This window comes from Procambarus clarkii, unplaced genomic scaffold (assembly GCF_040958095.1).
Source record: "Procambarus clarkii isolate CNS0578487 unplaced genomic scaffold, FALCON_Pclarkii_2.0 HiC_scaffold_1003, whole genome shotgun sequence".
In the NCBI taxonomy this organism is placed as follows: Eukaryota; Metazoa; Arthropoda; class Malacostraca; order Decapoda; family Cambaridae; genus Procambarus; species Procambarus clarkii.
In genome coordinates, this window is record NW_027190035.1 from 25,001 (window position 1) to 49,646 (window position 24,646).

Genomic DNA, 24,646 nt, shown 5'->3' on the forward strand with positions numbered 1-24,646 from the left:
CGTGGCGGCGTGAAGCGTATTTCGGGTCTCATCTACGAAGAGACCCGTGGCGTCCTGAAGGTGTTCCTCGAGAACGTCATCCGTGATGCTGTAACCTACACGGAACACGCCAAGAGGAAGACCGTCACTGCTATGGACGTGGTGTACGCTCTGAAGCGCCAGGGTCGTACCCTCTACGGATTCGGCGGATAAGAGCTTGGCTAATCCATCGATTCCACCCACCACCACCTCAAAACGGGACCTAATTAGGTCCCTATACTTTTTTACTGAAGGGCTTAATAGACGATAACATAAATTGTTTTGATATCAGCTAGCACATTGGGTCTTATGAAATCTATTTTTTATCCTCGCATGCTTAAAGGGACTCTGATTGGGGAGGGAGGGGGGGGGGGGGGGAAGGTTTGTTACGTTATATACTAGCAGAGCAGGATCATTGGTGGGGGGTGAGGGGGAGAGAGAGAGAGAGAGAGAGAGAGATCTTTCCCAACTCTTCCTTTTTACATGAGTGAGCTACCCGTTTTATTCATTTTATCCTTCTCAGAGCTGTTTTGATAGTATCCAAATGATGGTAAATGAAAAGGGAGGACACGAATATCTACCCAGAATTCAGGACTGGCAATCGATATGCATGTTTGAGTGCGAATCTTTTTCTCTCTCAACTTAGGTATACGTTTATGTCGTACCTAAAAGCGAGAACCACACTATTGGGACAAGTATGCAAGGCCCAATTTTCCTAACAAGCACAGTTAATTTTGTTATTTTCGAACATTTCTTTCCAAATTGGTTTATCCAATTAACAGTATTATATTAAGATCATGAATTGCTGGGTTAGGTTAGGTTAGGTTAGGTTAGGTTAGGTTAGGTTAGCTTAGGTTAGGTTAGGTTAGGTTAGGTTAGCTTAGCTTAGCTTGGGTTAGCTTAGGTTAGGTTAGGTTAGCTTAGCTTGGGTTAGCATAGGTTAGGTTAGGTTTGATTACATTTCTATGTTAGATTTAACTCAAATTCAAAACAATTGCAGTCATTCGGCTTGTTAGTCAACTTGCCTCTAATAGGGGCAATTTGTCTAACAAGACTATTTAGTTTTGTGTGCATATATAATATATATATATATATAATATATATATATATATATATATATATATATATATATATATATATATATTATATATATATATATATATATAATATATATATATATATATATATATATTAATATTATATATATATTATAGCTTCAAGACTCCGAACCAATATAGAAGCATCAAGAGGAAGTGCTTGTGTTATGGGCCAATAGGCCTTCTGCAGTTACTTCCATTCTTATGTTTTTATTCCCATTGGTTCGTGTTTTATCTTGTGTAAATGTCAATCACCTTACCCAAAACTTTGGTACCATATCACCTCACCCATGTGTATATATAAATATATATATATATATATATATATATATATATATATATATATATATATATATATATATATATATATATATATATATATATATAATATACAGAGTAAATCTACCCCAAAAGTAATGATTTATTTGTCTACAAAACTAAACTCTTTTTGGAATCATATGAGGCCCCTCCACTGAGGGGGGAGGCCTGGATGTTTATTGTCATGTGTATTCATGCTGCTTGCATGTCATCGTTTATTTTGCCTTTGTTGTTTTCTTGACAGCTTTCTTTGCCTTGGGTGGTTTGGGAGATTTTGAAGCTCTCTTTATTTTGGGCTTTTTGTTCCCAACAACAAGCTGCTGCTGCTGCTTCTTTTTCAAGGCTGTAGGTGGTTTGTTGCTTGTGGCGGCTTTCTTGGGAGTTACCACGGCCTTCTTTGCTGCTGTAGATGGTTTCTTGGTTGTGGTGGCTTTCTTGGGAGTTAGAACGGCCCTCTTCTCTGCTACGGCCAGCTTGAATGATCCACTAGCTCCACTTCCCTTGGTCTGAACAAGAATGCCGTCAGCCACTGCTTTCTTGAGAAATCTTCGGATGTAAATGGCGATCTTGGCAGCCTCGACTTTGTTGTTGGCAACAACGTACTTCTTGATTGCTTGTAGAGACGAGCCCTTACGGTCTTTGAGTGCTGCGACCGCGGCTAGAACCATTTGACTAGTTTTCGGGTGAGCAACCTGGACGCGAGGTTTCCTGGTGGTGGCCACCACAGCAGCAGCCGCAGCCTTCTTGGTAGGCTTTGCTTCTACCATGATGATGATGAGATAACCAAGGTGATGAGAGACGCTCAGACAGTCACGGGGGAATGATGCTGCCGCCGCTTGAGCCGAACCTATTTATGTGCCGGCACGGTACAGAAGCTGCAACCTGGCAACTCGTCCACCAATCACAACGGTTGGTTTTACGGCTCCGAAACCTGGATCCCATATCTTCTCTAAAATAGAAGCATTTGTTCATGTTCTTTGTAAAAGTATCATAAAGCAGGACAGATGAGACAAATATCATAAAAACTGAAGAGCAGATGAGCACACACATGTATGTATTACAAAAGAAAATCCACAAATTCATTAGAAATTGGCAGGGCAGGCTGAGGAAGTAGGTAGATGTAAAATGTCTGTAAATGGCGAAAGAACATAAACCCAAGACTGAATAAACGATGTTAAATATCCATGCCAAGGAGACAAAAATATGTTAGGATACAATTACCATTAAGACACCACAAGAAGGTCCGTATCCTGCCGTGATGACTAAAAAGAGTTGGTTATTAGCCACAATGTGTAGGCAGTCTCATGCCAACGGCCATACCACGTTGAGAACACCGCTTCTCGTCCGATCAGCGAAGTTAAGCAACGTTGGGTTTGGTTAGTACTTGGATGGGTGACCGCCTGGGAACACCAAATGCTGTTGGCAATAATGTTTTTTGTTTTGTTTTGTTTTGTTTCGTTTGTTTTTGTTTGAATGGCTGGCTCCACGGGAAATTCACGGAGTTGTGTGGAATAAGGCCTGGTAAAATGAATTAATATGTATGTCATGTTTAAAACAAACTCGCTTAATATAGTGTGTGAGGCTTTATACAAAAACAAACAACCAAAACAAAACATGTTGTTTTATATATATATATATATATATATATATAATATATATATATATATATATATATATATATATATAGCTTAATCCGGGTTTGAACTCGCAACTCCAAGAATACGCATCACTTATATACACTTTACCACTGGACCACAGCTGCAGGACACAAGCTTGATGCTGAGGTATCAATTTAATGACGTAAATGCCATTTCCACAAATAAATGATAATTTAAAAGTATTTGTATGTACAAATCTTTTCTGTTTAAAAGGCTACAATATCAGTTACATATATAATTTGTGTTAATGTTTCTATACCCACAGGAAGGCATGTTTTTGCTTATATGTAAGGGGTACGGAGAAGGAATCCACAGACCATCAGTCCCCTTCCCCCCCCCCCCCTCCCACCTACTACCACCACCACCACCACCACCACCACCACTACCACTACTCACCACCACCACCACTACTCACCACCAATCACCACCACCACCAATCACCACCAATCACCACCAATCACCACCACCACACCTAACCGAAAACCCCCTAACACATCAACCCTCCCCCCAATCAACAGGCGAAATAATAACCCTCAAATGCCTGCCTGCCTGCCAGCCAGCCAATACTAACGGTCTTCTCAGAAAGAAAATCTCTTTGTATCTGTATTACTTGATGAAATGTATGATTCTAATAATGAAAATAAATTTTGATGTCGGTTGTATGAGCATAATGACCAATATGCACATGATATGAATGAATTAAATAGTGTAGTTTTAAGTAATTAGGTTGTAGACACATTAAGCGGATATGATATTTGACGCGTCCAGAACTGGTGATTTTTGGTTTAGTTTTAAATGCACCACCACCATTGCTTCCCCAGAGCCTAATTAAGGACCGGTAAAAGGAGTCAATATGTATGTCATCTATAAAACCAAAGAATGAATAAAAACACACACACACACACACCTACATAATAGTATTAGGAAGATTGTATGGCAAAAAAAAAAAGTACTCCCATTGGGTCGTTTGAACTCGCGACTTCCAAAACACCAGCCACACACCTTACCACCCAGCCACCATAGAGTTGGTATAATTGTGCAACTTTAGTTATAAAAGTAAAGTTCTTATTGTCTCAAATCTTATTGTCTGTTCTATGAAAAGGCATGATGTAAATTATGTATTTTTTGAATGATTGAATTGTAGGCACATTAAGCGGATTCGATATTTGATATATCCAGAAAAGGTGATTTCTGTTCAGTTTTAAAATGCATCACTGTTAACGCTAAAGGACTGGTAAAACGACTCGATGTTTGTCATTTTTAAAATAAACACTAAAACTAGGCCCTTAACATATATAATGTTTGAATATAAATTGAATGCATATAAATACAAAGTGGGAGTGGCTGGCTGGCTGGCTGGCTGGCTGGCTGGCTGGCTGGCTGGCTGGCTGGCTGGCTGGCTGGCTGGCTGGCTGGCTGCCTGCCTGCCTGCCTGCCTGCCTGCCTGCCTGCCTGCCTGCCTGCCTGCCTGGCTGGCTGGCTGGCTGGCTGGCTGGCTGGCCGCCGCCCGCCCGCCCGCCCGCCCGCCCGCCCGCCTGCCCGCCCGCCCGCCTGCCCGCCCGCCTGCTTGCCTTGCCTTGCCTTGCCTTGCCTTGCCTGTCCTGTCCTGTCCTGTTCTGTTATTGCCTTGCCTTGCCTTGCCTTGCCTTGCCTTGCCTTGCCCTGCCCTGCCCTGCCTTGGCTGCAGCTGGCTGGCTGGCCGTAAATCAACTCTTAACAACACCATACCACACCACACCATCACTCATCACCCATCACCCACCACCGGCCCCAGTCTCCCAGCCTCTCTTATATACCCGAGCAGGCCCTTTAAATTATTTGAATTGTTGCACTTCGGCCAATGGCAGGCACGATCGCTGCTGCTCAAACATATTCTGGTTCACAAGTATTAATATATATATATATATATATATATATATATATATATATATATATATATATATATATATATATATATATATATATATATATTCATGAAACACATTAAAACCTTGATCATTTATTCATTCATTACGTCTAGTGAAGAATTGCTTTTGTTCATTTGTATGATTAAAAATTAATAGAATATGAATTCCTCGCTTAAAGTAAAATATAAAATATATATTGGATTTATATGATTGGTTAATATTCCAAGTGATGCTGAATATCCCCTATAATTTTGTTTTGTTTGTTTGTTTGTTATGTACACATTCCAAATGAAATCAATATAAATGTTATTATTAATGTTTGAAAGTTGATTGTCTACTTGAATCTCTCTATTAAAGTGTGTGTGGCTCCGGATGGAGCCTGGTTATGGTATTTGTCGTGGTGGGTGGCAGAAGTGCTTACTTCTTCTCTGTCTTCTTTGGCAAAAGAACTGCCTGAATGTTTGGAAGAACACCTCCCTGTGCAATGGTTACGCCAGACAGAAGTTTGTTGAGTTCTTCGTCGTTGCGGATGGCCAACTGCAAGTGACGTGGGATGATACGGGTCTTCTTGTTGTCACGTGCGGCGTTACCGGCGAGCTCCAGAACTTCGGCAGCGAGGTATTCCATGACGGCTGCCAGGTAGACAGGAGCGCCAGCACCGACGCGTTCGGCGTAGTTGCCCTTACGCAGCAGACGGTGAATTCTGCCCACGGGGAACTGAAGTCCGGCCCTGCTGGAGCGAGACTTTGACTTGCCCTTCACTTTGCCTCCCTTGCCGCGTCCTGACATTGCTGCTGCTGTTGTGGGTTTGTGGTGTTTTATGCGGGCTCGCAGATCGAGCTTCGTGTTATATACCCCGCTCAGGATCAAGGGAGCCCGCCACTGACCAATCAGCGCGCTCCGCCACGCGACCCGCTCTGAGCTGAGTCGCGAGCGGGATATAAAAGGAAAGCTCGCCTCGCGCAAAAGTTCATTATTGTATCGCAACGCCAGCCAGCACGAGCATCATCATGCCACCCAAGGCATCTGGAAAGGCTGCCAAGAAGGCCGGAAAGGCCCAGAAGGCCATTGCCAAGGGCGATAAGAAAAAGAAGCGCAGGAGGAAGGAGAGCTACAGCATCTACATCTACAAAGTGCTGAAGCAGGTCCACCCCGACACTGGTATCTCTTCCAAAGCCATGTCGATCATGAACTCGTTCGTGAACGACATCTTCGAGCGCATCGCCGCCGAGGCTTCTCGCCTGGCCCACTACAACAAGCGTTCCACCATTACCAGTCGGGAGATCCAGACGGCTGTAAGGCTCCTGTTGCCCGGAGAACTGGCCAAGCACGCCGTCTCTGAGGGCACTAAGGCCGTCACCAAGTACACCTCCTCCAAGTAAACGGCTTACTTACTGCCCTGTGGTGGTGGCTTGGCCTCAAACCAACAAACTCGGCTCCATTGGAGCCACACTTTAATTTCTAAAGAGATTGTGAGTGTTAGACACCAATACTATTATAACAAAAACCTCTGTCACTGAAAGCAAATAGCTATAAAATGAGAATATTTATGAAACTGTCTGTGTGTGTTTCTCTCTCTCAGTGTCTGTCTGTCTGTCTGTCTGTCTGTCTGTCTGTCCTGTCTGCCTGCCTGCCTGCCTGTCTGTCTGTCTGTCTGTCTGTCTGTCTGTCTGTCTGTCTGTCTGTCTGTGTCTTGTCTATCTGTCTCTGTGTCTCTCTTCTCCTCCTCTCTCTCTCTCTCTCTCTCTCTCTCTCTCTCTCTCTCTCTCTCTCTCTCTCTCTCTCTCTCTCTCTCTCTCTCTCTCTCTCTCTCAACACATATAAGCACTCGGTATCTTTTTTCTAGAGATTAGAGATTCATTGTTATGTTCCACATTAGGATTACTATGCAGGCCACCCTCTTAGGTTTGAAAATGTCAAGAAAACGGTTAATTTAAAATGTCATCTCCTAACTTAACAGATTAAGCCAGAGGACCGAAAACAGAATAAAACAGGACTGGACAGTATATGTCACTTATACAAGCTGCTTTTATTTCTAGTACAGTATGACAATTTTTATTTTGGGGGGGGGGGGGGGGGGTGATCCTTGACAGTGCATAAGAGTGAAAAGCGACGGCGTTTTGTTTGTAAGAGAACAGGTTGTACTACAAATGACTTGATTTATTGATATCACATGTATGTATGACACCTAAATTATGCTAGGAATGTCTGAAATCTCCTTAGAAGGATATTTTGGCCCTGAGAAGGGCCGAGTTTGGTGTATACTAGGGTGGTCGATTTAGCTTATGCACGCTCTCCACGGATACGGCGAGCAAGCTGAATGTCCTTTGGCATGATGGTGACACGCTTGGCGTGGATGGCACAGAGGTTAGTGTCCTCGAAGAGACCGACCAGGTAAGCCTCGGATGCCTCCTGTAAAGCCATGACGGCAGACGACTGGAAGCGAAGATCGGTCTTGAAGTCCTGGGCAATCTCGCGCACCAGACGCTGGAAGGGAAGTTTCCTGATGAGCAACTCGGTGCTCTTCTGGTAACGACGGATCTCACGCAGGGCGACCGTTCCGGGCCTGTAACGGTGAGGCTTCTTCACACCCCCTGTGGCAGGAGCAGACTTGCGTGCTGCCTTGGTGGCCAGCTGCTTACGAGGAGCCTTGCCTCCCGTGGACTTGCGAGCAGTCTGCTTGGTGCGAGCCATGGTGAACAACTGTGGTTTGTGATGGCCGGCGCCGAAAAATTTTTGCTTATATACGCCGTCTCGAGGCGCTTGCTCGAGCGCCATTGGCTGCTCGACTCGCCTACGTCACCCCGTTGCCCCTCCCCTCCTTCCTCTGGCTGCAGCCAACAGGCGGCTCACCTCAATCACTATTATCGCTGATTTTGCTCTATTTTTTGGATTTGTGCAAAAGTCATTTCACAGGGACGTGAAACAGACGAGTAGGCAACTGCAGTTTTGAAAGCGTTGTGAGAAAGCCGTGTCTACTCGACCACAAGCGTAAAGTAAGGGCAGGCAGGAGTTGCAATGCTACTAGTACGTCCGCTTGATGGGATATAGTCGGGAAATCGTGCGGGCATTCGTCAATTCGATTCACACAACTTCAACACCATGACTGGACGCGGCAAGGGAGGCAAGGGACTCGGAAAGGGTGGCGCCAAGCGTCATCGTAAGGTGCTACGTGACAACATCCAGGGCATCACCAAGCCCGCTATTCGTCGCTTAGCTCGTCGTGGCGGCGTGAAGCGTATTTCGGGTCTCATCTACGAAGAGACCCGTGGCGTCCTGAAGGTGTTCCTCGAGAACGTCATCCGTGATGCTGTAACCTACACGGAACACGCCAAGAGGAAGACCGTCACTGCTATGGACGTGGTGTACGCTCTGAAGCGCCAGGGTCGTACCCTCTACGGATTCGGCGGATAAGAGCTTGGCTAATCCATCGATTCCACCCACCACCACCTCAAAACGGGACCTAATTAGGTCCCTATACTTTTTTACTGAAGGGCTTAATAGACGATAACATAAATTGTTTTGATATCAGCTAGCACATTGGGTCTTATGAAATCTATTTTTTATCCTCGCATGCTTAAAGGGACTCTGATTGGGGAGGGGGGGGGGGGGGGGAAGGTTTGTTACGTTATATACTAGCAGAGCAGGATCATTGGTGGGGGGTGAGGGGGAGAGAGAGAGAGAGAGAGAGAGAGATCTTTCCCAACTCTTCCTTTTTACATGAGTGAGCTACCCGTTTTATTCATTTTATCCTTCTCAGAGCTGTTTTGATAGTATCCAAATGATGGTAAATGAAAAGGGAGGACACGAATATCTACCCAGAATTCAGGACTGGCAATCGATATGCATGTTTGAGTGCGAATCTTTTTCTCTCTCAACTTAGGTATACGTTTATGTCGTACCTAAAAGCGAGAACCACACTATTGGGACAAGTATGCAAGGCCCAATTTTCCTAACAAGCACAGTTAATTTTGTTATTTTCGAACATTTCTTTCCAAATTGGTTTATCCAATTAACAGTATTATATTAAGATCATGAATTGCTGGGTTAGGTTAGGTTAGGTTAGGTTAGGTTAGGTTAGGTTAGCTTAGGTTAGGTTAGGTTAGGTTAGGTTAGCTTAGCTTAGCTTGGGTTAGCTTAGGTTAGGTTAGGTTAGCTTAGCTTGGGTTAGCATAGGTTAGGTTAGGTTTGATTACATTTCTATGTTAGATTTAACTCAAATTCAAAACAATTGCAGTCATTCGGCTTGTTAGTCAACTTGCCTCTAATAGGGGCAATTTGTCTAACAAGACTATTTAGTTTTGTGTGCATATATATATATATATATATATATATATATATATATATATATAATATATATATATATATATATATATATATATATATATATATATATATATATATATATATATATATATATATATATAATTATATATATATTATAGCTTCAAGACTCCGAACCAATATAGAAGCATCAAGAGGAAGTGCTTGTGTTATGGGCCAATAGGCCTTCTGCAGTTACTTCCATTCTTATGTTTTTATTCCCATTGGTTCGTGTTTTATCTTGTGTAAATGTCAATCACCTTACCCAAAACTTTGGTACCATATCACCTCACCCATGTGTATATATAAATATATATATATATATATATATATATATATATATATATATATATATATATATATATATATATATATATATATATATATATAATATACAGAGTAAATCTACCCCAAAAGTAATGATTTATTTGTCTACAAAACTAAACTCTTTTTGGAATCATATGAGGCCCCTCCACTGAGGGGGGAGGCCTGGATGTTTATTGTCATGTGTATTCATGCTGCTTGCATGTCATCGTTTATTTTGCCTTTGTTGTTTTCTTGACAGCTTTCTTTGCCTTGGGTGGTTTGGGAGATTTTGAAGCTCTCTTTATTTTGGGCTTTTTGTTCCCAACAACAAGCTGCTGCTGCTGCTTCTTTTTCAAGGCTGTAGGTGGTTTGTTGCTTGTGGCGGCTTTCTTGGGAGTTACCACGGCCTTCTTTGCTGCTGTAGATGGTTTCTTGGTTGTGGTGGCTTTCTTGGGAGTTAGAACGGCCCTCTTCTCTGCTACGGCCAGCTTGAATGATCCACTAGCTCCACTTCCCTTGGTCTGAACAAGAATGCCGTCAGCCACTGCTTTCTTGAGAAATCTTCGGATGTAAATGGCGATCTTGGCAGCCTCGACTTTGTTGTTGGCAACAACGTACTTCTTGATTGCTTGTAGAGACGAGCCCTTACGGTCTTTGAGTGCTGCGACCGCGGCTAGAACCATTTGACTAGTTTTCGGGTGAGCAACCTGGACGCGAGGTTTCCTGGTGGTGGCCACCACAGCAGCAGCCGCAGCCTTCTTGGTAGGCTTTGCTTCTACCATGATGATGATGAGATAACCAAGGTGATGAGAGACGCTCAGACAGTCACGGGGGAATGATGCTGCCGCCGCTTGAGCCGAACCTATTTATGTGCCGGCACGGTACAGAAGCTGCAACCTGGCAACTCGTCCACCAATCACAACGGTTGGTTTTACGGCTCCGAAACCTGGATCCCATATCTTCTCTAAAATAGAAGCATTTGTTCATGTTCTTTGTAAAAGTATCATAAAGCAGGACAGATGAGACAAATATCATAAAAACTGAAGAGCAGATGAGCACACACATGTATGTATTACAAAAGAAAATCCACAAATTCATTAGAAATTGGCAGGGCAGGCTGAGGAAGTAGGTAGATGTAAAATGTCTGTAAATGGCGAAAGAACATAAACCCAAGACTGAATAAACGATGTTAAATATCCATGCCAAGGAGACAAAAATATGTTAGGATACAATTACCATTAAGACACCACAAGAAGGTCCGTATCCTGCCGTGATGACTAAAAAGAGTTGGTTATTAGCCACAATGTGTAGGCAGTCTCATGCCAACGGCCATACCACGTTGAGAACACCGCTTCTCGTCCGATCAGCGAAGTTAAGCAACGTTGGGTTTGGTTAGTACTTGGATGGGTGACCGCCTGGGAACACCAAATGCTGTTGGCAATAATGTTTTTTGTTTTGTTTTGTTTTGTTTCGTTTGTTTTTGTTTGAATGGCTGGCTCCACGGGAAATTCACGGAGTTGTGTGGAATAAGGCCTGGTAAAATGAATTAATATGTATGTCATGTTTAAAACAAACTCGCTTAATATAGTGTGTGAGGCTTTATACAAAAACAAACAACCAAAACAAAACATGTTGTTTTATATATATATATATATATATATATATATATATATATATATATATATATATATATATATATAGCTTAATCCGGGTTTGAACTCGCAACTCCAAGAATACGCATCACTTATATACACTTTACCACTGGACCACAGCTGCAGGACACAAGCTTGATGCTGAGGTATCAATTTAATGACGTAAATGCCATTTCCACAAATAAATGATAATTTAAAAGTATTTGTATGTACAAATCTTTTCTGTTTAAAAGGCTACAATATCAGTTATATATAATTTGTGTTAATGTTTCTATACCCACAGGAAGGCATGTTTTTGCTTATATGTAAGGGGTACGGAGAAGGAATCCACAGACCATCAGTCCCCTTCCCCCCCCCCCCCTCCCACCTACTACCACCACCACCACCACCACCACCACCACTACCACTACTCACCACCACCACATACTCACCACCAATCACCACCACACCAATCACCACCAATCACCACCAATCACCACCACCACACCTAACCGAAAACCCCCTAACACATCAACCCTCCCCCCAATCAACAGGCGAAATAATAACCCTCAAATGCCTGCCTGCCTGCCAGCCAGCCAATACTAACGGTCTTCTCAGAAAGAAAATCTCTTTGTATCTGTATTACTTGATGAAATGTATGATTCTAATAATGAAAATAAATTTTGATGTCGGTTGTATGAGCATAATGACCAATATGCACATGATATGAATGAATTAAATAGTGTAGTTTTAAGTAATTAGGTTGTAGACACATTAAGCGGATATGATATTTGACGCGTCCAGAACTGGTGATTTTTGGTTTAGTTTTAAATGCACCACCACCATTGCTTCCCCAGAGCCTAATTAAGGACCGGTAAAAGGAGTCAATATGTATGTCATCTATAAAACCAAAGAATGAATAAAAACACACACACACACACACCTACATAATAGTATTAGGAAGATTGTATGGCAAAAAAAAAAAGTACTCCCATTGGGTCGTTTGAACTCGCGACTTCCAAAACACCAGCCACACACCTTACCACCCAGCCACCATAGAGTTGGTATAATTGTGCAACTTTAGTTATAAAAGTAAAGTTCTTATTGTCTCAAATCTTATTGTCTGTTCTATGAAAAGGCATGATGTAAATTATGTATTTTTTGAATGATTGAATTGTAGGCACATTAAGCGGATTCGATATTTGATATATCCAGAAAAGGTGATTTCTGTTCAGTTTTAAAATGCATCACTGTTAACGCTAAAGGACTGGTAAAACGACTCGATGTTTGTCATTTTTAAAATAAACACTAAAACTAGGCCCTTAACATATATAATGTTTGAATATAAATTGAATGCATATAAATACAAAGTGGGAGTGGCTGGCTGGCTGGCTGGCTGGCTGGCTGGCTGGCTGGCTGGCTGGCTGGCTGGCTGGCTGGCTGGCTGGCTGGCTGCCTGCCTGCCTGCCTGCCTGCCTGCCTGCCTGCCTGCCTGCCTGCCTGCCTGGCTGGCTGGCTGGCTGGCTGGCTGGCTGGCTGGCCGCCCGCCCGCCCGCCCGCCCGCCCGCCCGCCCGCCTGCCCGCCCGCCCGCCTGCCCGCCCGCCTGCTTGCCTTGCCTTGCCTTGCCTTGCCTTGCCTGTCCTGTCCTGTCCTGTTCTGTTATTGCCTTGCCTTGCCTTGCCTTGCCTTGCCTTGCCTGCCCTGCCCTGCCTGCCTTGGCTGCAGCTGGCTGGCTGGCCGTAAATCAACTCTTAACAACACCATACCACACCACACCATCACTCATCACCCATCACCCACCACCGGCCCCAGTCTCCCAGCCTCTCTTATATACCCGAGCAGGCCCTTTAAATTATTTGAATTGTTGCACTTCGGCCAATGGCAGGCACGATCGCTGCTGCTCAAACATATTCTGGTTCACAAGTATTAATATATATATATATATATATATATATATATATATATATATATATATATATATATATATATATATATATATATATATATTCATGAAACACATTAAAACCTTGATCATTTATTCATTCATTACGTCTAGTGAAGAATTGCTTTTGTTCATTTGTATGATTAAAAATTAATAGAATATGAATTCCTCGCTTAAAGTAAAATATAAAATATATATTGGATTTATATGATTGGTTAATATTCCAAGTGATGCTGAATATCCCCTATAATTTTGTTTTGTTTGTTTGTTTGTTATGTACACATTCCAAATGAAATCAATATAAATGTTATTATTAATGTTTGAAAGTTGATTGTCTACTTGAATCTCTCTATTAAAGTGTGTGTGGCTCCGGATGGAGCCTGGTTATGGTATTTGTCGTGGTGGGTGGCAGAAGTGCTTACTTCTTCTCTGTCTTCTTTGGCAAAAGAACTGCCTGAATGTTTGGAAGAACACCTCCCTGTGCAATGGTTACGCCAGACAGAAGTTTGTTGAGTTCTTCGTCGTTGCGGATGGCCAACTGCAAGTGACGTGGGATGATACGGGTCTTCTTGTTGTCACGTGCGGCGTTACCGGCGAGCTCCAGAACTTCGGCAGCGAGGTATTCCATGACGGCTGCCAGGTAGACAGGAGCGCCAGCACCGACGCGTTCGGCGTAGTTGCCCTTACGCAGCAGACGGTGAATTCTGCCCACGGGGAACTGAAGTCCGGCCCTGCTGGAGCGAGACTTTGACTTGCCCTTCACTTTGCCTCCCTTGCCGCGTCCTGACATTGCTGCTGCTGTTGTGGGTTTGTGGTGTTTTATGCGGGCTCGCAGATCGAGCTTCGTGTTATATACCCCGCTCAGGATCAAGGGAGCCCGCCACTGACCAATCAGCGCGCTCCGCCACGCGACCCGCTCTGAGCTGAGTCGCGAGCGGGATATAAAAGGAAAGCTCGCCTCGCGCAAAAGTTCATTATTGTATCGCAACGCCAGCCAGCACGAGCATCATCATGCCACCCAAGGCATCTGGAAAGGCTGCCAAGAAGGCCGGAAAGGCCCAGAAGGCCATTGCCAAGGGCGATAAGAAAAAGAAGCGCAGGAGGAAGGAGAGCTACAGCATCTACATCTACAAAGTGCTGAAGCAGGTCCACCCCGACACTGGTATCTCTTCCAAAGCCATGTCGATCATGAACTCGTTCGTGAACGACATCTTCGAGCGCATCGCCGCCGAGGCTTCTCGCCTGGCCCACTACAACAAGCGTTCCACCATTACCAGTCGGGAGATCCAGACGGCTGTAAGGCTCCTGTTGCCCGGAGAACTGGCCAAGCACGCCGTCTCTGAGGGCACTAAGGCCGTCACCAAGTACACCTCCTCCAAGTAAACGGCTTACTTACTGCCCTGTGGTGGTGGCTTGGCCTCAAACCAACAAACTCGGCTCCATTGGAGCCACACTTTAATTTCTAAAGAGATTGTGAGTGTTAGACACCAATACTATTATAACAAAAACCTCTGTCACTGAAAGCAAATAGCTATAAAATGAGAATATTTATGAAACTGTCTGTGTGTGTTTCTCTCTCTCAGTGTCTGTCTGTCTGTCTGTCTGTCTGTCTGTCTGTCTGTCTGCCTGCCTGCCTGCCTGTCTGTCTGTCTGTCTGTCTGTCTGTCTGTCTGTCTGTCTGTCTGTCTGTCTGTCTTGTCTATCTTGTCTGTGTGTCTCTCTCTCTCTCTCTCTCTCTCTCTCTCTCTCTCTCTCTCTCTCTCTCTCTCTCTCTCTCTCTCTCTCTCTCTCTCTCTCAACACATATAAGCACTCGGTATCTTTTTTCTAGAGATTAGAGATTCATTGTTATGTTCCACATTAGGATTACTATGCAGGCCACCCTCTTAGGTTTGAAAATGTCAAGAAAACGGTTAATTTAAAATGTCATCTCCTAACTTAACAGATTAAGCCAGAGGACCGAAAACAGAATAAAACAGGACTGGACAGTATATGTCACTTATACAAGCTGCTTTTATTTCTAGTACAGTATGACAATTTTTATTTTGGGGGGGGGGGGGGGGGGTGATCCTTGACAGTGCATAAGAGTGAAAAGCGACGGCGTTTTGTTTGTAAGAGAACAGGTTGTACTACAAATGACTTGATTTATTGATATCACATGTATGTATGACACCTAAATTATGCTAGGAATGTCTGAAATCTCCTTAGAAGGATATTTTGGCCCTGAGAAGGGCCGAGTTTGGTGTATACTAGGGTGGTCGATTTAGCTTATGCACGCTCTCCACGGATACGGCGAGCAAGCTGAATGTCCTTTGGCATGATGGTGACACGCTTGGCGTGGATGGCACAGAGGTTAGTGTCCTCGAAGAGACCGACCAGGTAAGCCTCGGATGCCTCCTGTAAAGCCATGACGGCAGACGACTGGAAGCGAAGATCGGTCTTGAAGTCCTGGGCAATCTCGCGCACCAGACGCTGGAAGGGAAGTTTCCTGATGAGCAACTCGGTGCTCTTCTGGTAACGACGGATCTCACGCAGGGCGACCGTTCCGGGCCTGTAACGGTGAGGCTTCTTCACACCCCCTGTGGCAGGAGCAGACTTGCGTGCTGCCTTGGTGGCCAGCTGCTTACGAGGAGCCTTGCCTCCCGTGGACTTGCGAGCAGTCTGCTTGGTGCGAGCCATGGTGAACAACTGTGGTTTGTGATGGCCGGCGCCGAAAAATTTTTGCTTATATACGCCGTCTCGAGGCGCTTGCTCGAGCGCCATTGGCTGCTCGACTCGCCTACGTCACCCCGTTGCCCCTCCCCTCCTTCCTCTGGCTGCAGCCAACAGGCGGCTCACCTCAATCACTATTATCGCTGATTTTGCTCTATTTTTTGGATTTGTGCAAAAGTCATTTCACAGGGACGTGAAACAGACGAGTAGGCAACTGCAGTTTTGAAAGCGTTGTGAGAAAGCCGTGTCTACTCGACCACAAGCGTAAAGTAAGGGCAGGCAGGAGTTGCAATGCTACTAGTACGTCCGCTTGATGGGATATAGTCGGGAAATCGTGCGGGCATTCGTCAATTCGATTCACACAACTTCAACACCATGACTGGACGCGGCAAGGGAGGCAAGGGACTCGGAAAGGGTGGCGCCAAGCGTCATCGTAAGGTGCTACGTGACAACATCCAGGGCATCACCAAGCCCGCTATTCGTCGCTTAGCTCGTCGTGGCGGCGTGAAGCGTATTTCGGGTCTCATCTACGAAGAGACCCGTGGCGTCCTGAAGGTGTTCCTCGAGAACGTCATCCGTGATGCTGTAACCTACACGGAACACGCCAAGAGGAAGACCGTCACTGCTATGGACGTGGTGTACGCTCTGAAGCGCCAGGGTCGTACCCTCTACGGATTCGGCGGATAAGAGCTTGGCTAATCCATCGATTCCACCCACCACCACCTCAAAACGGGACCTAATTAGGTCCCTATACTTTTTTACTGAAGGGCTTAATAGACGATAACATAAATTGTTTTGATATCAGCTAGCACATTGGGTCTTATGAAATCTATTTTTTATCCTCGCATGCTTAAAGGGACTCTGATTGGGGAGGGAGGGGGGGGGGGAAGGTTTGTTACGTTATATACTAGCAGAGCAGGATCATTGGTGGGGGGTGAGGGGGAGAGAGAGAGAGAGAGAGAGAGAGATCTTTCCCAACTCTTCCTTTTTACATGAGTGAGCTACCCGTTTTATTCATTTTATCCTTCTCAGAGCTGTTTTGATAGTATCCAAATGATGGTAAATGAAAAGGGAGGACACGAATATCTACCCAGAATTCAGGACTGGCAATCGATATGCATGTTTGAGTGCGAATCTTTTTCTCTCTCAACTTAGGTATACGTTTATGTCGTACCTAAAAGCGAGAACCACACTATTGGGACAAGTATGCAAGGCCCAATTTTCCTAACAAGCACAGTTAATTTTGTTATTTTCGAACATTTCTTTCCAAATTGGTTTATCCAATTAACAGTATTATATTAAGATCATGAATTGCTGGGTTAGGTTAGGTTAGGTTAGGTTAGGTTAGGTTAGGTTAGCTTAGGTTAGGTTAGGTTAGGTTAGGTTAGCTTAGCTTAGCTTGGGTTAGCTTAGGTTAGGTTAGGTTAGCTTAGCTTGGGTTAGCATAGGTTAGGTTAGGTTTGATTACATTTCTATGTTAGATTTAACTCAAATTCAAAACAATTGCAGTCATTCGGCTTGTTAGTCAACTTGCCTCTAATAGGGGCAATTTGTCTAACAAGACTATTTAGTTTTGTGTGCATATATATATATATATATATATATATATATATATATATATATATATATATATATATATATATAATATTATATATATATATATATATATAATATATATATATATATATATATATATATATAATATATATATATATTATAGCTTCAAGACTCCGAACCAATATAGAAGCATCAAGAGGAAGTGCTTGTGTTATGGGCCAATAGGCCTTCTGCAGTTACTTCCATTCTTATGTTTTTATTCCCATTGGTTCGTGTTTTATCTTGTGTAAATGTCAATCACCTTACCCAAAACTTTGGTACCATATCACCTCACCCATGTGTATATATAAATATATATATATATATATATATATATATATTAATATATATATATATATATATATATATATATAATATATATATATAATAATATACAGAGTAAATCTACCCCAAAAGTAATGATTTATTTGTCTACAAAACTAAACTCTTTTTGGAATCATATGAGGCCCCTCCACTGAGGGGGGAGGCCTGGATGTTTATTGTCATGTGTATTCATGCTGCTTGCATGTCATCGTTTATTTTGCCTTTGTTGTTTTCTTGACAGCTTTCTTTGCCTTGGGTGGTTTGGGAGATTTTGAAGCTCTCTTTATTTTGGGCTTTTTGTTCCCAACAACAAGCTGCTGCTGCTGCTTCTTTTTCAAGGCTGTAGGTGGTTTGTTGCTTGTGGCGGCTTTCTTGGGAGTTACCACGGCCTTCTTTGCTGCTGTAGATGGTTTCTTGGTTGTGGTGGCTTTCTTGGGAGTTAGAACGGCCCTCTTCTCTGCTACGGCCAGCTTGAATGATCCACTAGCTCCACTTCCCTTGGTCTGAACAAGAATGCCGTCAGCCACTGCTTTCTTGAGAAATCTTCGGATGTAAATGGCGATCTTGGCAGCCTCGACTTTGTTGTTGGCAACAACGTACTTCTTGATTGCTTGTAGAGACGAGCCCTTACGGTCTTTGAGTGCTGCGACCGCGGCTAGAACCATTTGACTAGTTTTCGGGTGAGCAACCTGGACGCGAGGTTTCCTGGTGGTGGCCACCACAGCAGCAGCCGCAGCCTTCTTGGTAGGCTTTGCTTCTACCATGATGATGATGAGATAACCAAGGTGATGAGAGACGCTCAGACAGTCACGGGGGAATGATGCTGCCGCCGCTTGAGCCGAACCTATTTATGTGCCGGCACGGTACAGAAGCTGCAACCTGGCAACTCGTCCACCAATCACAACGGTTGGTTTTACGGCTCCGAAACCTGGATCCCATATCTTCTCTAAAATAGAAGCATTTGTTCATGTTCTTTGTAAAAGTATCATAAAGCAGGACAGATGAGACAAATATCATAAAAACTGAAGAGCAGATGAGCACACACATGTATGTATTACAAAAGAAAATCCACAAATTCATTAGAAATTGGCAGGGCAGGCTGAGGAAGTAGGTAGATGTAAAATGTCTGTAAATGGCGAAAGAACATAAACCCAAGACTGAATAAACGATGTTAAATATCCATGCCAAGGAGACAAAAATATGTTAGGATACAATTACCATTAAGACACCACAAGAAGGTCCGTATCCTGCCGTGATGACTAAAAAGAGTTGGTTATTAGCCACAATGTGTAGGCAGTCTCATGCCAACGGCCATACCACGTTGAGAACACCGCTTCTCGTCCGATCAGCGAAGTTAAGCAACGTTGGGTTTGGTTAGTACTTGGATGGGTGACCGCCTGGGAACACCAAATGCTGTTGGCAATAATGTTTTTTGTTTTGTTTTGTTTTGTTTCGTTTGTTTTTGTTTGAATGGCTGGCTCCACGGGAAATTCACGGAGTTGTGTGGAATAAGGCCTGGTAAAATGAATTAATATGTATGTCATGTTTAAAACAAACTCGCTTAATATAGTGTGTGAGGCTTTATACAAAAACAAACAACCAAAACAAAACATGTTGTTTTATATATATATATATATATATATATATATATATATATATATATATATATATATATATATATAGCTTAATCCGGGTTTGAACTCGCAACTCCAAGAATACGCATCACTTATATACACTTTACCACTGGACCACAGCTGCAGGACACAAGCTTGATGCTGAGGTATCAATTTAATGACGTAAATGCCATTTCCACAAATAAATGATAATTTAAAAGTATTTGTATGTACAAATCTTTTCTGTTTAAAAGGCTACAATATCAGTTACATATATAATTTGTGTTAATGTTTCTATACCCACAGGAAGGCATGTTTTTGCTTATATGTAAGGGGTACGGAGAAGGAATCCACAGACCATCAGTCCCCTTCCCCCCCCCCCCTCCCACCTACTACCACCACCACCACCACCACCACCACCACTACCACTACTCACCACCACCACCACTACTCACCACCAATCACCACCACACCAATCACCACCAATCACCACCAATCACCACCACCACACCTAACCGAAAACCCCCTAACACATCAACCCTCCCCCCAATCAACAGGCGAAATAATAACCCTCAAATGCCTGCCTGCCTGCCAGCCAGCCAATACTAACGGTCTTCTCAGAAAGAAAATCTCTTTGTATCTGTATTACTTGATGAAATGTATGATTCTAATAATGAAAATAAATTTTGATGTCGGTTGTATGAGCATAATGACCAATATGCACATGATATGAATGAATTAAATAGTGTAGTTTTAAGTAATTAGGTTGTAGACACATTAAGCGGATATGATATTTGACGCGTCCAGAACTGGTGATTTTTGGTTTAGTTTTAAATGCACCACCACCATTGCTTCCCCAGAGCCTAATTAAGGACCGGTAAAAGGAGTCAATATGTATGTCATCTATAAAACCAAAGAATGAATAAAAACACACACACACACACACCTACATAATAGTATTAGGAAGATTGTATGGCAAAAAAAAAAAGTACTCCCATTGGGTCGTTTGAACTCGCGACTTCCAAAACACCAGCCACACACCTTACCACCCAGCCACCATAGAGTTGGTATAATTGTGCAACTTTAGTTATAAAAGTAAAGTTCTTATTGTCTCAAATCTTATTGTCTGTTCTATGAAAAGGCATGATGTAAATTATGTATTTTTTGAATGATTGAATTGTAGGCACATTAAGCGGATTCGATATTTGATATATCCAGAAAAGGTGATTTCTGTTCAGTTTTAAAATGCATCACTGTTAACGCTAAAGGACTGGTAAAACGACTCGATGTTTGTCATTTTTAAAATAAACACTAAAACTAGGCCCTTAACATATATAATGTTTGAATATAAATTGAATGCATATAAATACAAAGTGGGAGTGGCTGGCTGGCTGGCTGGCTGGCTGGCTGGCTGGCTGGCTGGCTGGCTGGCTGGCTGGCTGGCTGGCTGGCTGGCTGCCTGCTGCCTGCCTGCCTGCCTGCCTGCCTGCTGCCTGCCTGCCTGCCTGCCTGGCTGGCTGGCTGGCTGGCTGGCTGGCTGGCTGGCCGCCCGCCCGCCCGCCCGCCCGCCCGCCCGCCCGCCCCGCCCGCCGCCTGCCCGCCCGCCTGCTTGCCTTGCCTTGCCTTGCCTTGCCTTGCCTGTCCTGTCCTGTCCTGTTCTGTTATTGCCTTGCCTTGCCTTGCCTTGCCTTGCCTTGCCTTGCCCTGCCCTGCCCTGCCTTGGCTGCAGCTGGCTGGCTGGCCGTAAATCAACTCTTAACAACACCATACCACACCACACCATCACTCATCACCCATCACCCACCACCGGCCCCAGTCTCCCAGCCTCTCTTATATACCCGAGCAGGCCCTTTAAATTATTTGAATTGTTGCACTTCGGCCAATGGCAGGCACGATCGCTGCTGCTCAAACATATTCTGGTTCACAAGTATTAATATATATATATATATATATATATATATATATATATATATAATATATATATATATATATATATATATATATATATATTCATGAAACACATTAAAACCTTGATCATTTATTCATTCATTACGTCTAGTGAAGAATTGCTTTTGTTCATTTGTATGATTAAAAATTAATAGAATATGAATTCCTCGCTTAAAGTAAAATATAAAATATATATTGGATTTATATGATTGGTTAATATTCCAAGTGATGCTGAATATCCCCTATAATTTTGTTTGTTTGTTTGTTTGTTATGTACACATTCCAAATGAAATCAATATAAATGTTATTATTAATGTTTGAAAGTTGATTGTCTACTTGAATCTCTCTATTAAAGTGTGTGTGGCTCCGGATGGAGCCTGGTTATGGTATTTGTCGTGGTGGGTGGCAGAAGTGCTTACTTCTTCTCTGTCTTCTTTGGCAAAAGAACTGCCTGAATGTTTGGAAGAACACCTCCCTGTGCAATGGTTACGCCAGACAGAAGTTTGTTGAGTTCTTCGTCGTTGCGGATGGCCAACTGCAAGTGACGTGGGATGATACGGGTCTTCTTGTTGTCACGTGCGGCGTTACCGGCGAGCTCCAGAACTTCGGCAGCGAGGTATTCCATGACGGCTGCCAGGTAGACAGGAGCGCCAGCACCGACGCGTTCGGCGTAGTTGCCCTTACGCAGCAGACGGTGAATTCTGCCCACGGGGAACTGAAGTCCGGCCCTGCTGGAGCGAGACTTTGACTTGCCCTTCACTTTGCCTCCCTTGCCGCGTCCTGACATTGCTGCTGCTGTTGTGGGTTTGTGGTGTTTTATGCGGGCTCGCAGATCGAGCTTCGTGTTATATACCCCGCTCAGGATCAAGGGAGCCCGCCACTGACCAATCAGCGCGCTCCGCCACGCGACCCGCTCTGAGCTGAGTCGCGAGCGGGATATAAAAGGAAAGCTCGCCTCGCGCAAAAGTTCATTATTGTATCGCAACGCCAGCCAGCACGAGCATCATCATGCCACCCAAGGCATCTGGAAAGGCTGCCAAGAAGGCCGGAAAGGCCCAGAAGGCCATTGCCAAGGGCGATAAGAAAAAGAAGCGCAGGAGGAAGGAGAGCTACAGCATCTACATCTACAAAGTGCTGAAGCAGGTCCACCCCGACACTGGTATCTCTTCCAAAGCCATGTCGATCATGAACTCGTTCGTGAACGACATCTTCGAGCGCATCGCCGCCGAGGCTTCTCGCCTGGCCCACTACAACAAGCGTTCCACCATTACCAGTCGGGAGATCCAGACGGCTGTAAGGCTCCTGTTGCCCGGAGAACTGGCCAAGCACGCCGTCTCTGAGGGCACTAAGGCCGTCACCAAGTACACCTCCTCCAAGTAAACGGCTTACTTACTGCCCTGTGGTGGTGGCTTGGCCTCAAACCAACAAACTCGGCTCCATTGGAGCCACACTTTAATTTCTAAAGAGATTGTGAGTGTTAGACACCAATACTATTATAACAAAAACCTCTGTCACTGAAAGCAAATAGCTATAAAATGAGAATATTTATGAAACTGTCTGTGTGTGTTTCTCTCTCTCAGTGTCTGTCTGTCTGTCTGTCTGTCTGTCTGTCTGCCTGCCTGCCTGCCTGTCTGTCTGTCTGTCTGTCTGTCTGTCTGTCTGTCTGTCTGTCTGTCTGTCTGTCTGTCTATCTGTCTGTGTGTCTCTCTCTCTCTCTCTCTCTCTCTCTCTCTCTCTCTCTCTCTCTCTCTCTCTCTCTCTCTCTCTCTCTCTCTCTCTCTCTCTCAACACATATAAGCACTCGGTATCTTTTTTCTAGAGATTAGAGATTCATTGTTATGTTCCACATTAGGATTACTATGCAGGCCACCCTCTTAGGTTTGAAAATGTCAAGAAAACGGTTAATTTAAAATGTCATCTCCTAACTTAACAGATTAAGCCAGAGGACCGAAAACAGAATAAAACAGGACTGGACAGTATATGTCACTTATACAAGCTGCTTTTATTTCTAGTACAGTATGACAATTTTTATTTTGGGGGGGGGGGGGGGGGTGATCCTTGACAGTGCATAAGAGTGAAAAGCGACGGCGTTTTGTTTGTAAGAGAACAGGTTGTACTACAAATGACTTGATTTATTGATATCACATGTATGTATGACACCTAAATTATGCTAGGAATGTCTGAAATCTCCTTAGAAGGATATTTTGGCCCTGAGAAGGGCCGAGTTTGGTGTATACTAGGGTGGTCGATTTAGCTTATGCACGCTCTCCACGGATACGGCGAGCAAGCTGAATGTCCTTTGGCATGATGGTGACACGCTTGGCGTGGATGGCACAGAGGTTAGTGTCCTCGAAGAGACCGACCAGGTAAGCCTCGGATGCCTCCTGTAAAGCCATGACGGCAGACGACTGGAAGCGAAGATCGGTCTTGAAGTCCTGGGCAATCTCGCGCACCAGACGCTGGAAGGGAAGTTTCCTGATGAGCAACTCGGTGCTCTTCTGGTAACGACGGATCTCACGCAGGGCGACCGTTCCGGGCCTGTAACGGTGAGGCTTCTTCACACCCCCTGTGGCAGGAGCAGACTTGCGTGCTGCCTTGGTGGCCAGCTGCTTACGAGGAGCCTTGCCTCCCGTGGACTTGCGAGCAGTCTGCTTGGTGCGAGCCATGGTGAACAACTGTGGTTTGTGATGGCCGGCGCCGAAAAATTTTTGCTTATATACGCCGTCTCGAGGCGCTTGCTCGAGCGCCATTGGCTGCTCGACTCGCCTACGTCACCCCGTTGCCCCTCCCCTCCTTCCTCTGGCTGCAGCCAACAGGCGGCTCACCTCAATCACTATTATCGCTGATTTTGCTATTTTTTGGATTTGTGCAAAAGTCATTTCACAGGGACGTGAAACAGACGAGTAGGCAACTGCAGTTTTGAAAGCGTTGTGAGAAAGCCGTGTCTACTCGACCACAAGCGTAAAGTAAGGGCAGGCAGGAGTTGCAATGCTACTAGTACGTCCGCTTGATGGGATATAGTCGGGAAATCGTGCGGGCATTCGTCAATTCGATTCACACAACTTCAACACCATGACTGGACGCGGCAAGGGAGGCAAGGGACTCGGAAAGGGTGGCGCCAAGCGTCATCGTAAGGTGCTACGTGACAACATCCAGGGCATCACCAAGCCCGCTATTCGTCGCTTAGCTCGTCGTGGCGGCGTGAAGCGTATTTCGGGTCTCATCTACGAAGAGACCCGTGGCGTCCTGAAGGT

General features: G+C 44.3%; 3 non-coding genes across 3 annotated transcripts; all 3 read left to right on the top strand.

Annotated features, from left to right (window-relative positions):
• Positions 1 to 2,739: 2,739 nt before the first annotated feature.
• Positions 2,740 to 2,858, top strand: LOC138361918 (5S ribosomal RNA). The gene has a single exon (XR_011227279.1). It is a non-coding gene; the product is annotated as a 5S ribosomal RNA (ribosomal RNA).
• Positions 2,859 to 10,948: 8,090 nt separating this feature from the next.
• On the top strand, positions 10,949 to 11,067 carry LOC138361919 (5S ribosomal RNA). The gene has a single exon (XR_011227280.1). It is a non-coding gene; the product is annotated as a 5S ribosomal RNA (ribosomal RNA).
• Positions 11,068 to 19,135: 8,068 nt separating this feature from the next.
• On the top strand, positions 19,136 to 19,254 carry LOC138361920 (5S ribosomal RNA). The gene has a single exon (XR_011227281.1). It is a non-coding gene; the product is annotated as a 5S ribosomal RNA (ribosomal RNA).
• The last annotated feature ends 5,392 nt before the right edge of the window (positions 19,255 to 24,646 follow it).